This window comes from Alosa alosa, unplaced genomic scaffold, assembly GCF_017589495.1.
Source record: "Alosa alosa isolate M-15738 ecotype Scorff River unplaced genomic scaffold, AALO_Geno_1.1 AALO_1.0_unplaced_4, whole genome shotgun sequence".
Classification (NCBI taxonomy): Eukaryota; Metazoa; Chordata; class Actinopteri; order Clupeiformes; family Clupeidae; genus Alosa; species Alosa alosa.
This window is the reverse complement of record NW_025962543.1, coordinates 453,937-470,956: the sequence shown is the minus strand read 5'-3', so window position 1 is coordinate 470,956 and position 17,020 is coordinate 453,937. Positions and strand designations below refer to the sequence as shown.

Sequence of the window (17,020 nt, the reverse complement as noted above, 5' to 3'; positions counted from 1 at the left end):
TATCTTCTAATTCTCCATATATAGTATTATCTTTTGATTTTATATTCATTATATAATTATTTTCAGCTATTTTCTTTAAAATTAAGTTAATATATTCTGTTTTTTCTCTTTTTTTCTAACCTTTTTCTATTCTTTTAATATAATATTCATTATTTTTAATTTCTTTATATCTTTTTCAAAATATTCTATGATATCTTCTTATTTCTTCTATATTTTTATGATCAATATATTCGCTTATTTTCTATATATTATTTATACCATTTTCTTCTATTGCTTTAATAAATAATAAAAAATCTTTACTATTTCATTCAAATCCTTCTTCTAATAATTTACTTAATTCTTCTTTTTCATCATTGTTTAATTCTTCTTTTTTCTCTTCTAATTCATTAATTCTTTTTATATTATAAAACTAAAAATCTCTTTTATGAGTAATTATTGAAGAAATATTAATTTTATTATCTAATCTTTTATTATATAATAAAGAATTTCTTTTATTTTCCTATTTTGTATTATTTAATAAATAATTTTTACCTTCAAAATTATAAAAATTATGTTCCTAATCATCTATAAATCCTTCAATGTTAATATTAAATTTATTTTTTATTTCTTCCTATATTTCCTTTGTTTTCTAAGTACTTTCCTATAAATATTTTTCTATATCTATTTTAATTTCTTCATCTTCTTTATCCTAATTTTTAAATAAATCTTCTGCTCCAAAAAATATCATATTTAAATAATTTTCTTTTTTCTACTATTTATTTTCTATTCCTTTTTTTATTATCATTTTTTCTAAAAATAATTTTTTATTAGCTCTTTCTACAACTTTCTAATCTACTGTTCCTTCTATTACTAATCTATATATTTTAACATCTTTCTTCTATCCTATTCTATGCGCTCTATCTTGTGCCTATATATCAACCTATGGATTTCAATCACTGTCATATATAATAACAATATTTGCTGACTATAAATTAATTCCTAATCCTCCAGCTCTAGTACTTAATAAAAAAAGAAATATTTCCTTATCAGACTAATATTCTTCCATATATTGTATTCTATCTTCTTGCGTAGTTGATCCATCTATTCTTCTATATGTATATTCTCTATATGTACAATAATCTTCTAATATATCTAGCATTAAATTAAACTATGAAAATATTAAAACTTTATTTTCTTCTTTTTTAAATTTTTTTAATAATTCATCCAATATTTTTAATTTTCCTGATGTATATATTAAATGTTCTCCTTCTATATATGGTGGACCTGGTTCTACATTGTCAAAAATATATGGATGTGAACAAACTTTTCTTAATTGCATTAATAAATTACAAATTCCAGTTTTATTTAATTTCTTTTCAATTAATAACTCATGATCTTTTTTTAATAAACATATATATAATTCTCTCTATAATTTAGTTAATGGTACAAATAAAATTGTTTCAATTTTAGGTTTTAAATCTACCGCTACTTCACTTTTTAATCTTCTTAATATAAATGGTTTAATTATTTTTATTAATCTTTTTATAATTATTTCTATTTTATCACTACTTATATTATCAAATAAATTAATTATACTATAATCAAATAATAAAGGATGTAAAAAATTTAATAATGTATATAACTCTCTTATATTATTCTATAATGGTGTACCTGTTAATAATATTCTATATTCTGTCTTTATATTTTTTAATTTTAAATTAGTTTTTGATAAATCATTTTTAATTTTATGCGCTTCATCTAAAATTAAATATTTATAATTTAATTTTATAATTTTATTTTCTCTTAAAATCATATCATAACTTGTTATAATAACATTAACCTTATTTAAATCTTTCTTTATTTCTTCTCTCTCTTCTTTATCCCCTATTAATATTAATGCACTAAGTGAAGGACAAAATTTTTTAATCTCCTAATATCAATTGTTAATAACAGATTTTGGACAAACTATTAAATGTTTAGAATTTTTATCTATATAAGTATTAATAAATCCTAAAATTGAAATACTCTCTATAGTTTTTCCTAATCCCATTTCATCTGCTAAAATACCATTTTGTTTATTATTATATAATGAAACTAATCAATTTAATGCATCTATCTAATGTGGCTTTAAATGAGTATTTTTTATAAATTCTGGTGATATTTCAAAATATGCCGGAATTTCTTCATTATTATTTTGTGTTTGATGTCTATGTATTGTAATTTCTGTTTTATTTTTTTTATTTTCAATTTTTAATAATAAATTATCTAAAAAATTTTCTATTTCCATTTTAAATCTATTTTAAACACTAATAAAAAATAATTACTTAATATTGATTTATATTTAACATTTGATTATATGAATAATTTAACATCATGTCTTCTTTACTCTCAAGTCATATCAATGTTAGTAAAATTAAAAATAATATTACTAATATACAAAATGCTGCAAAAAAGATATAAATTGCAAATTGTTTTAAATGAACAAATAATTCTAATTTTCATGTTATTGAATCATCGTCTATAGTTTTTAATGGAATTATTAATAAATGAGATCTTGGAAAAATTCTATTACTATTATAATATGAAGATGAATTATTTTTATTATAATTCTTAATACCTATTCAATACTCTTGTATACTATTAATATTGGAAGAAATTCCTGTAAATATATAAGGAGTTTCTAATGAAAAAGAACAAGGCTCTTTTAACTATGTTCTTACTAAGTTAATATTATTATTATAGAAATCTTTAGTAAATATTTTCAAAGTGAAATTTCCTGGTTGAATATTTTCTTGATATATAACATATGAACCTAATTCTAATTTACTTTTTGTATAATAATCATAATCTATACCTAAACCTGTAATTTTAAGAAAATGATTTGAAATATTTAAATTATAAACAACTATATTTTTAATTATGTTTTTATCTATATATGATATAAATAATGCGGGAATTCCCTAACCTTTAAAATCAAAAAAAACATAACTTAATATTTTATCATCAAAAGTTAAAATAGGAAAAGTATTATCTTTTATACTATTTAATTCATATGAATTTTTTCTTTTTTCTTGAATTAAAATTTCTGGAAATCCAGAAATGTTTAAATCTGAAATTCTTGTTATATATGGATTATATTTTATTATTTTATTTTCATTATCTGTTACAAATTTAATATTATTAATAATTGAAATTAATTTATAATTAATCTCATTAATTTTTTTACATAAATTTAATCTTTCTGGTATTTTATCTAAGGAATAAATTTCTATTTTATCTTCATAACTAACAATAATTTCATTAAAAGAATTTCTAGTTACATCTTCTATTGTCACATGTTTTATATCTTTTAATTGTAATTTATAATCATATGTATCTTTTGATATTTTTTTATCAAATATTTTAGTAATATTTTCCATATAATAAATATAAATTTCATCATTTGTAACTACTATTATATCTAGAATACAATTTCCTGTTATGTCTGCATAAATTATTTGATTAGCATTTGAAAAATAAATATTTTCTAATTTTTCTAATTTATGATTTTTATTATTTTTATCTATAGACAATAAAAAAGAACAATCTTCATTTATTAACAATAATTTATTTTGACAATTTTCATTTGATAAAATTGAAGTAATTTTTACATATTCTGATAAATTTTCTATATTTAATTTTATGAAAGAATTTATTATATTTTTTTCATTATGTCCAACTTGAACATAAACATCTACTGTTTGTTTATTATTATCTAATTCTCTTATTACAATAATTTCTAAATATCCATCATTATTTATATCTATAGCATATACAGAAATAATATTTTTATTATTAATATTAAAAGACACTAATTTTTTATAATTTTTAATACTATTATCATAACTATATATAGAAATTTCATTTTCTTTTAAAAATATTAAATCAATTTTTTCAGTCTTACAAAATTTACCAAAACCAACTAACATTTTATCATTTATATTAGTATCAAGTATCAATTTATTAGTTAAGAATGGATTTATTTCTAAAGTTATTATTTTATATAATAAAAGTATGAAAACAAGAATAAACATAAAAAATTAATTTGTGTTTTTAATTTGAGTAAATTGCAAATTTTGAATTTCTATATATAATAAAACAAAGTATAAAATTATACCTGGTATTAATTCTATATTATCAGGAATTAATTTATGTTTTTTTTCTTTATATATTGAGAAAATAATAATACCGATAGTAGTAAGAAGTAATATATTAGTAATATTAGTAATAAGAACAAAGAAATATATTGATATAAAAATATTTATAAATGAGCTTGTTATTAAATCTAAAGAGCCAATTGTATGTACTAATAGGGAAATAACAAATGAATTAAATAATTTATTTTTTTGTTTTAATTTATTAATGAATATAAAGGAAAGAATATATTGAAAGAATATATTTAAGGGGGACATTGTAGGAATAAAATAATTTGAATTAAGAAATATGTGATGATTACCATTTAAATATTCATTAATATAGCATACATCAGAAGAAATATAAAATATATCTCTAATTCATCATAAACCAAAACCACCGAAAGATAATAAGTAAATAATTGCTTTTTTATATTGATATAAATAAATGTGTTGAATACCTGAATAACCAAATAATAAGGTAAGTAATCATGTTATAAAATATGATTTCTTAGTGTTCATAAAATAAAAATATCAAATGAAATTAGAAGAAAAAGTAGGGATAGAAGATGAAGTAATAGAGGTTGAAGTAATAGAAGATGAAAAGAAGGAAGATATAGATTTATAGGAAACATTAGTTTTTTGAATATCTAAAATTTTACCATAGATGAAAGAGGAGGAGTATTTAAGTTCATTAAAAAAGGTAGCAAATATTAATACAGTAAAAGAATTTTGGAATATTTATTTATTTTTAAATAAGATAGAGAATATAAGGGAAGATACAGAAATATTTTTATTTAAAGATGGAGTTGTACCATTATGGGAAAGTTTACCTGATGGAGGTAAATTATTTTGAGCAATAAATAATATAGCGGCAGATAGAGCATGAGAAGATACATTAATATGATATTTAGGAAATATTGAAAAATTAAGGGAGAAGATTATTGGTATTACATTAACAATAAAGACATAGAGAAGAACTATAGCGTTTTGATTTGAAAATATTAAAACAGATACTAAATGATTAGAAATTTTTTTAGTAGGATAGTATCCATGTGCTAAATAGAGAATAAAGGTTAGAGCATTTAATAGTAAGTAAATTATTTTTCTTTATTTTTTATTTACATAAATATGAATATATAGAGAGAAATAGAGAACGGATTAGAGATAGAAGAAGAATATTTAAATGGGGAATTATAAGAATCTTTAAGTAAGATTTATAAGAATGAGAATATATATTTATATTACAATGATTAGGAGTACAAGTTTAGTATAAGTAGTAATATTTATTGTATAAAATAGAGATTATAGATATAGGAAAGTATTAGAATAAATGGAAAAATTATTAAAGAAGATTCTTTAGTATTATATAAAATAATGGTTGAGATGGGGATAGAGAATGAGAAGATTATAATTAATTAATTATATAAGGAAGAATAATATTTTTTAATAATTATATATGGAAGAATAATATTATGACGAATAATTTATATAGGGGTATAAGAGAGATTATGAGAATAAGGAATAGGGAAAATAAATTTTTAAATTTAAATTTATGAATTTTAAATTTTTTAATATGATAAGATTATAATAAAATAATAAAATTAATATTTATATTCCGATAAAAAATATTAAAAGATGAAGAAAGTTCAAGTTATATATATTATAATATCAATTATATTTTAGTAGATAGTAGCAATAAGTATATCTGAGAATGAAAATTTATATTTTGAGAGTGGGGATAAAAACAATGGAGTTATTTTTATGATAGAAAAAATTTAGGAAAACCCATCATGTTATGAGGGTATATTAACGTATGGATGAATAAATGTTAAGGAAAATAATTCAAAATTAGAATTAAATAGTGAAATATTATATTCACAGATTGCAGTAAAGTTTTATAATATAAAATATGAGGAGACTGAATATTCAAATTTATATAAGAATATAATAATAATTTCAAATGAAATATAGGAAAAGATTGGTGACAAATGGAATGAAGATAATGAAATATGGGAGTCAGAAAAAAATGGTACTGATAGATATATTATATTAAATATAAATACTAAAAAGGAAAAAGATGATGATAAGGATATACCGAATTAGAATGGAGAATATATAATTGATTCAAAATCAACTATTAAACTTTAGTTATTAGGAAGTGATAATATGATTAAGTTTACGAATAGTAAGGGAGAAAAGTGTGAATAGATTAGGAATAGTATTTTAAATTTTATAGAAAATTATAGATCTGAGGAGGAGACTATTATTGAAAATATTAAAAGAAGATAGGGAGTAGGAGTTATTATAAGTTTAATAGTATTTGTTGGAATAACGATAATAGAGACAATATTATTAATATGTATATTAGTATCATGAAGCAATAAGAATAGCAATAAATAAGAATAATTTTTGGTTTGAGTTTTTTGTAAATTTATTTATTTATTTAATTATTATTATATTGTGGAGCAAATCTAAAATTTTTTAGATATAATATGAATCAGGATAAAATTACTAATATGAATAGTATAATTTCTAAAAGAACTACAATTTTAAAAGAATTTTTATAGAAGCCTAGTATAAAAAATATTAATGAAAATATTATGGATGTTACAAGGACAAAATTATATCAATATTTTTCTTGATTAATAAATTTCATAAAACACAAAGGTAATTTATTTTTTTTATTTTTTTTTATTTTTTTTATTTTTTATTTTATTTAAAAAATCTCAAAAATTAATTAATTATATTTTTTATATCTTCAGTTAGTTTTTTCTTTACAAAAATAATAAAAGCGGGTTATTAAAATGATAAATATGGAGATAGTAATTAGTATTATTATATATATAAAGACTCAGAGATATATCATGGTATTTTTTATATTTTTTTTCAAATTAGATTTTGAATTATCAAAATTTTTATATATTATTATATTTTGTATTTTAGGTAGAATGGAGTTATATATAGAGGTTAATTCGGATCCTACATTTATAATTAGAAAATTTATATTGATTAGGAAGTAATTTTTTGCAGTAATTATTTTTTCATTATATAGAATGATCATATCTAAGAAATCTAATGTTTTATTTATTTTTTTAATTATTTCTTCTATATTTTTTTTATAATTAAGAATTTTTTCTTTAAATTTTTTATCTAGAATTAATAGTAATGATTTATCAATATTATAATTATTTTGATTTTCTAATAATAGTAATAAATGTTTATCAAATTTTTCTATATAATCTAATATTTTTTTATTATTAATATTTTTTTGGAAAAAATTTATATAAAATTTAAAATCTTTTAGTTCATTTAGAGTGAAGTATATTTCATTATTTATTATTTTATCTTTTGTTTTTTTAATAATAAGATAGGAATCATCGTTATCATTTTCTGATTTTATTTCATCATTTAACCATTTAATTAAATCTTCATTATCATAATTATCATACAATGATAGGTATAATCTTAAAGTAATTTTATTATCTAAATTATTTTTTATATATGTTAAGAATAAATCAATAGATGATTTATTAATGAATATTTTTTTTAAGGTATTTTTTAGATTGGTATTATTTAGGATATCATTTTTAATTTTCTATAATAAAAAATTATTATCTTTTAATAAAATTTTTATCTAGAGGTTATTTTCAATAGATTTTTTTTCTATTATTTCAAAATTTAATGATTCATCTATTTCTGCAATTTCTATTTTATTAAAGATTATTTGGGAGTTTTGAAATTTTTCATTTGTTTCTATAGTAAATATTATTTCATTTTTTTTATTTTTTAAATTTTGATTAGTATTATAGAATTCAATTTTTATATTATTTAGAATTAATTTTAATTCTTCATCGGACAATATTCAATCATTATCATTAGTATTTATTATTTTATCTAAATGATTTGAAATTAATCTTGTTAAAAAATTTATATTATATTCATTTTGTTGTTTTATAATAAGCATTTTTATATATTTATTAATCTATTTCAATAATATTTTATTATTACTATCATGTTTAAAAAAAGAATTAATTTTATTTAAGAATTTCTATTCATTTAATTCTTCATCATTTTGTAAAAATTTTTCAATATTATCCATGTTCTCTAATTTTTTAAAATCTTCATTGATATTATTTCTATATTCTCATAAGTCTAATTCTTTTTCTTCATTATTTTTTATTATAACTAATATAAACATTAGTAGAAAAGAATTTATGATATTATTCATTATTACAATATTTAATTATTAAAAAATTAAATTTCCGTAATATAATATTATATATTTATTATTTTATATTTTATGGGAATATTTTTTATCATAAATTTAAATTTAATTTTATAACTTAAAATTAATTAATAATTTTCGTCTTCAAGTAATTCTGTTTCCTATTGATCAAGCTCCATGTTTAATATTAATATAATAGCATTTATAATACTAGAAATTTCATCGAGTTTCATATATTCATTTTTAATATCTTCGTCTACTTTATATTCGCATTTGCTTCATTCTTCCATATTGTTATATTTTTTATAGATTTCTGTCATAAAATTATTTTCTATATTTCATAATTTTTTATAGGATTCTTTATATAGAATATATGATTCATTTAATTTTTTTAAAATTTCATCTTGAATATTATCATCTGTTAAAACTATTTCCTAAATTAGTTTACTATAAGATTCTTTTTTAATATTATTCCAAAATTTTTTATTATTTTTCAATAATTTTTTAATAATATATATAGCTTCTATATCATTGGAATAATATGCAAATAATTTGCAGCTATATTGAAATTTATATACTCCGGACTATCAAAAGCATTTATTAATAATATTATATATATAATAATTTCTTGTTATAACATTTTTCGAAAAAATATATGTAAACATATCTTGATTCATAATATTTGTATTTTTATTGAATTTCAAAAATATATTATCATATGTATTATATATTTCTAAATAAAAAAAATTTAGTTCGTACAAAAAATTTAATTCGATTTTAAATAAATTATTTTTGCATTCTTTAAAACTATCTAGATCAATTAAATAATCGGGATTAATATGTTCTAAATCTTCATCTTTTTTTATAACTATTGTATTTTTTAAATAATATATGGATTCCATAATATAATGATTATACTAATTATATAAGCATTCGGATTTTCAATTTAGCATATTTTTACTTTTATTTAAATTTTTATTTAAATTTCTTAAGTATTCGATTTCATTTTTATTTAATTTAAACTTTGACATATATTCTGTGTATTCATAACATAATTTTAAAAATTGATATATTTTATATTTCATTATTTTATCATTTTCTTCATAAGAAATACAAAATCCTCTGATGATACCTACTAATATTTTATTATTCATTACATTAACTTCAGTATCAAAAAGTTTTATCTTTCTAAATGCATCTAGTCACATATTTTTTATTATTGTATGTTTATCTATTATTTCTATCATTTTCATATAATCAGAATCTTCTAATTTTATTGGTGATTTTTCCATATTATTTTTAGTATTTTTTATAACACAAAATAAGATTGATTTAAATTTATGAAGTATAATAAAGTAAATAAAATTTTTAAAAACGGAATATAAAGAATAGGATAATATTATCCATTATTTTATTTTTTTAATTATAATTATCAATATTTTAATATGAAAAATAATAAAATGGGTTTAAATATAAATCATATTAATAAATTTAATGGTATAAATTTAAATAATATAGTGGATCATGAGGTTGGAATATTTTACAAATATCAGAAAACATTTATATTAGCATATAATAATGAATTAGTATTTTATATAATAAAAAATAACAATTTAAAGAGAATTAATAGTATAAAAACAGACAAAGAGATAAGATTGATATATGTATTAAATTATAATTCAGATTATTTAGTTTGTTATTTAGAAAATTGAGATTTATTAATTTTAACATATAATAATATTTTGGATAAAATTGAAACTATAAAAGAAATAAATTTAATAGAATATATTTCAACGGATAAATTTATTATATTAAAAGATATAATATCAATAGACAAAAGATATTTATTATTAGATATATTATTAAATGACAATTTTGATTTATTTGGAGTTAGATAGTTTATATATTTAGATATAAAAGAAAAAGAAATAAAAGTATTTGATTATATTTTAAGAAAATATATAAACTATTTTTTTCTAAAATTTAATAATAAATAGTTATTATTTGTATTAAAAGAAGAAGAAAGATTTTATTGTACGTATAATATGGATTATGAAAATTCTTCAATTATTAATTGTAATGATTTCGATAATTATTTGAAAAAATTATTTGAAAAAAATATTATTAATGAGGTAGATATTAAAAATATGAATATATTCAATTTTTGTTTTGATAATTTTTATATAATATTATATATTGATTATTTTGTTATTTTTCATTATAAATTATATTCATATTCAGAATTTATATTTTACAAATATTTTTTTCTAAAAAAAATTCATGATTTACTTGAGAAAAATAATGTATCAGATAGACAATATCTTAATCATTTTATTGAGAAAATTTTATCAAATAATTATAATTATAAAAAATTAGGTAATTATATTGATTATTTAGATTTTTAGAAAATAAATAATAAGAATGCGTTATTTAAATTTTTTAATATAGTTTTTCTATGTACTTTTAATATAATTGAAAATAAATTATATATAGAATTTGAGATATTAGAAGATAAATTATATATTTTAGATAATGATTTTATATATGTTGTAGTTGATGATTTAAAAATTACACATATAAAAAATGATTTATTTTTTTTAAAAAGTTATGAAAAATATAAAAGTGGAAAATTATATTTAAACAATAATAATAAAATAATAACATTTAAAACAATTTATTATTTTGATTTTGATTGAAATATTATGAAAGAAGAAAAATTTGATTATTTATTAACAGATATTAAATTTTTATATCTTAAAAAAAAAAATTTATATACTGAATTATATGATGATTATGAAATATATTATTATGATAATATAAATATAGAATTAATTAAAAGTAAAGATATAGAAAATATGAGAAGTATATTTTTATATAATGATTAGATTTATATATTAAAAAATAATATAATATGTATTTATGATATAGAATTTAATTTTATAAATACTATAAATTTAAATATTAATTTAGAAATTAAATTTATATATATAAAGGATGATAATATTTATTGTTTTACTAAAAATATGTTTATTTTATATAATAATTTAAATGTTATTAAAAAAATAAATTTTGAAAATAATATTTATGAAGTATAGAATAGTGATAAATATTTTTTAATAAAATTTTTAATAAACTTAAATTTAAAATATATAATTTATGATTATGATATGAATATTATAAAAGTATATAATGAAAATTTATATAATGTAAGTTTAATAGATAATTATTTACATATTATAAAATGAAATATTAATAATGAAATATTAATTTTATATTATATAGAGAAAAAAAAAAAAAAAAAAATAAATTTAAAAAGAAGAAATGAATTAAAAAAGAAAAAAATAAATCAATTCATAATAATTAATAATAAAATAATTATGGTATTAAAAAATAATTATATTATAGAATTTTATAATAGAAAAAATCTAAACATATTAAAAATAAATGAAAAACTAACTCAAATAAAATTATTTTATAATATAAAAATTAAAAAGATAGATAAATATAATGTATTTTTATATAGTGATATTGATAATTATTTATATTATTTAAATATTAAAACAATTTCAGCAAAAAAAATTAATATAGATTTAATAGCTTTAAATATAAAAAATATAAGAAATGTTTTTATATCATCTCAAAAACATATAATTATTTCTAATAATAATAGAATAGAAAAATATAAATTAATAAATACAACAAAAAATTCTATATTATTTAAATATAATAATAGTAAAAAAATAAAAATATATATAGATACAGTTGTACAAATACAAATTAATCATATACCAACTAATTCATTATTAAAAACTCAGATTAATAATTTTTATCTTATATCAAATAAAAATAATTATAATTGAAAAAGAATACATGAAATAATAACTCTTAGATTATATTATAGATGTATTTATGATTTTATTATTTTAAATAATGAAGAATATATAATTTCTTGTGGTAGTAATAGAGATAATTCAAAAAATATTAATACAGTATTTAATATATTTGATTTAAATATAAAAATATTAGATTCTTTAAATTTTAATTCATATATATTGCAAGTATTTACATTTAAAAATTAGATAATTCTAAAATTATCTAATAATAAATTTCTTATATTAATATTTAAAGAAAATAAATTAATTATTAAATGTGAATTTAATTCTAATTGTGAAGAAAGTTGTAAAAAATTTACTTTTATAGATAATAATTGACTTCATTATAATATGTTAATTAACGATATATGTCCTGATGATGATTATAAATATATTACTTTATATAAAATAAATTATAAAAAAAATAAAATAGAAGATAAGTTATTAATAAATACAAAAAGTTTTAATTTGAAAAAATATGATTTTATTACTCTAAAAAAAGAAAATACTTTTATATTTGTTTTTTATTCGCAAAAGGATTATTTTATATATTTTTTAATTTCAACTTTTAAAGAAAAATATAATAAATATATATGAAATCATGAAAAATTTACGCATAAATTTACTGATATTAAATTACTAAAAAAAATTAATAACGAAAAATTTATAATTCAAACTTAGAATAATGAAATAGTTATATATAATTTTTCTAAAAATGTATATTAATTTTATTAATTTTTAGTTTTCAAAATACTTAATATATTTTATAATATTAATTTTTTATTTTTATAAATATTTATTATCTTTATTAATAAATAAATAAATATTTAAAAATCTCAAAAATATTTATTTATTAATGTATTATTTTTACCTTAGTATTATCTATTTTTTTATACATATTATAAAAACATGACGCTATAATAAGAATAGTAAAAATAAAAAACTGAATTATTATCATTAAAAAAATAAAATAAATTTTTCTAATAAGATTTATTTTTTTTGATATTCCATTAGTTAAACTATCTATTTTTTTCATATATTTATTTTTAGTTTTATTGAATTTAATATCTAATTCCTATTTTTCAACATATAATATTTTATTATTTAATTCTGGTTTTATTTTATTTATTATTTCAATTATTGGTAGTTCTATATTTTTCATTTTTTTATTGTAATTTAAAAATATATCTATTGTTCTTATTATTTCTTCTTTTACTTCTCTTAGTTCTATTAATTTTTTTGTATATTGATATACATACTCTTTAAAAATAATTGTTAATATTTTACTTAAAAAATTTCCAATATTATAATTAATATGATCATTTAATAATAAAATACTTTTTTCTTTAAAATTTTCATAAAAAGAATTATATGCTGAAATAATTTTCTAAGAATTTTCTGCAGAATTTATATAAGAATTTTCTATAAAATTTATATAAGAATTTAAAGATTTTAATTCATCATCAGTAAAACAAATTTCATTTTTTTCTATATCTTTTATAGTTTTAATTATTTTTTTATTAATCTAATCATTATCTTTTATTTCTTTATTTAATTCCTTAACTAGATCTTCATTTGGATTTTTAGCAGTCTTAAAATTTCTTCAATATAATATATATAATTCTATTTTATTATTTTCAATTTTTTTATTTTTTATTATTTTTAAAAAATTATCTATTTCATTATTATCGACAAATACTTTTTTTAAATTTTTTTTTATTTCATTATCAAATAAGATATCATTTATAATTTTTAATTCTATATTATCAATATCTTCTGGTGAAATAATTAAAGATATTTTTTTATTATTTTTATCTACACTTTTTTTAAATTTTACTTTTTTATCCATAATTATTAATTTTTTTATTATTAAACAGTTATCTTTTTGAATATCATCATTTATATTAAGTAAAATATGATTATTTGTAATTAATTTTATTTCTTTTTTATTTAAATTTTCTATTATTTTTTCATCTGATAATTCTAAATTTTTTTTATTATATAAGTTTATATTATTTATTTTTTTTAATAAATTAGTAAACTTTTTTTTATAATCATTATTAATATCTTTCATTAAAATAATTTTTTTAACATTATAAACTATATAGTCTTGTATTGATTTATTGAAATTATATATACTAATAAAATTTTTAATATTATCTGATAATTTCTTTTCATCTTCTAAATTTGTTTCAATATTATCCATGTTCTCTAATTTTTTAAAATCTTCATTGATATTATCTCTATATTCTCATAAGTCTAATTCTTTTTCTTCATTATTTTTTATTATAACTAATATAAACATTAGTAGAAAAGAATTTATGATATTATTCATTATTACAATATTTAATTATTAAAAAATTAAATTTCCGTAATATAATATTATATATTTATAATATGATAAAATTAATTATTATGATATTTATTTTTGTGATTAATATTCCGAATATAAAAAATTAATCAATTAAAAATTCTATTTATTTATCTATTAAATAATAATATAATAAAGATGATATGTATATTATAAAAAAAATATAAAAATTAAGTTTATTATATTATTTTTTATATATTTTATTCAAAAAAATAGTTTTATAAAAAAATTATATTTTTTGAATAATTTATTGTAAACATATATTTTTATTTAAATTTATGTAAATATTTTTAATAATTTTAATAATGTTTATGTAAAAAACATAAATTTAATTATGCACTTTATTAAGAATCGATATCTACTGTATACCCATAATATGAATGAAAACATTAACATTTTTAAGAGATAATAAATTAAAAATATTTATATAATTAAAATATAATACCGTAGCCTACTTATATATCATAAAATTATATAATCTTTTTTTATATAAAAAAATCAACTTTAAAATAGAAAATAATTAATATAATATGTTCATTATGTATAACAAATGATTATTTGTTAATAATAAAAAAATATAGAAGAGAAATAAGGATTAAAAGAAGATATTTAGATATATAATATAGAATTATCTGTTATAAACTATTAGTAAATTAATAGATAATTAAATTGATAAAAAATCTTAATATTATCATTAATATATTATTATTTATCTATAATAATATTTAAATTTTAAGAATATTATTTTATATATATATTTTTAGAAAAAAAAAAAATTAGAAAAAATTTGATTTAATAAATTTTAAAATAATTAAATTTTATTTATTTATTAATAATATATATCATATTTTTATTTTTTTATAAATTATCTTATAATATTTTAATATTATAAATAATTACTATAAATTATAAATAAATACAAATATTATTAAAGTATCATATATTTTCATTATATATCTTATTAGACATATTATAGAATAATTGTTTAGTAGCTTCTATATTACAAATAGAATCTTTATATTTTCAATAATTATAATACTTATATTTTTCAATAATTCTATAGTTATTATAATTATTGTCTCTAAAAAATATATAGAATATAATGAAAGTATTCTTTTTATTGAAAAAAATTTATTGATTTTATTGATTTTTACTATATTGCTTAAAATCTAAAAGTTATGAAATTTATTACTATAAATCATTTTCTATATATTTGTTATTTATTATTTGTATACTAGCGTAATAAAATATATTTGTATAAAAAATTATTTAAATTTATTGTTTTACTCCAAATTTATTTTATGTATTTATATTAATCTATGTTAAAATAAAAATTAAATTTTATAATTATTTTTAATTTTATAGAAAATAATAATAATTTATTTATTTATCATATTTTATACAAAATTTTGTGTTATTTCTTTTATTAGTAATTTAACATTAAATTATTAATTAAAATCATAATTTTAATATATGAAATTTACAATAATTTTTTTTATATTTTATTAGATAAATAATAATGAATATAATATTTTACATTATGATGAAGAACTTAATTAGCATGTTAGAAAAAAACTTTCATTAAATAAAATATGCGAATTATTTAATAATAATTCAGAAACAAAAAAAGGAAATAAAATATTAATAGGGTATTATTTAAACCCTGATAAAAATGTTGTTATGAAAATTACTTTGGAATACTTGGTTTTTATATGTAATATTGAAATTATAGATAATGAAAAACATATGGTATTTACTAATAGAAATAATATTAATGAAAAATATAAAATTAAATGTGTTTTTGAAAATCTTATATCTAAATTAAAAATTCTTTTTCCTACTTCAAGTAATTATTTAAGAATTAAAATGGGATTTTGTATGATAATTCCTAAAGACCCTAATTATTTATTAATAAGATATTTTATTAAAAATGAAAAACTTGAATCATTGCATATAATATTTAATTCACAATTATATAAAGAAGAAATAGAAGAAATAGAAATTAAAAAAGGAAATAAAATTATAATTTTAGAATAGCCTATATTTATTATTAAAAAATCTGAAGAAATGATAGAATTAGGAGTTAATAAAAAAAAATATGCTTCAAAATCTTTGAATATAATGTTAAAAAAATCTAAAAGATAAAAGTAATAGTATATTTTTTAATTTTAGATTATTTCAATAGTTATATATTAATCTTACAGAAATTAATTGAGAAGATAAAAAAGGCCAATTATTATTAATATAGTATAATCCAGTAATTGATAATTTAAATAATTTACATAAATAGAATAGTAATATTATAATAGTTAATGACAATGATATTATGAAAATATTTAATTATTGTAATTTGATAAAAGATAAAAAGATTTTAATAATATTTAAAAAAATACTAAGA

The 17,020-nt window shown here is 15.4% G+C and overlaps 1 pseudogene; it reads right to left on the bottom strand.

The window, feature by feature from the left end:
- Positions 1-772: 772 nt before the first annotated feature.
- Positions 773-17,020, bottom strand: part of LOC125290337 — a 28,881-nt pseudogene continuing 12,633 nt past the window's right edge.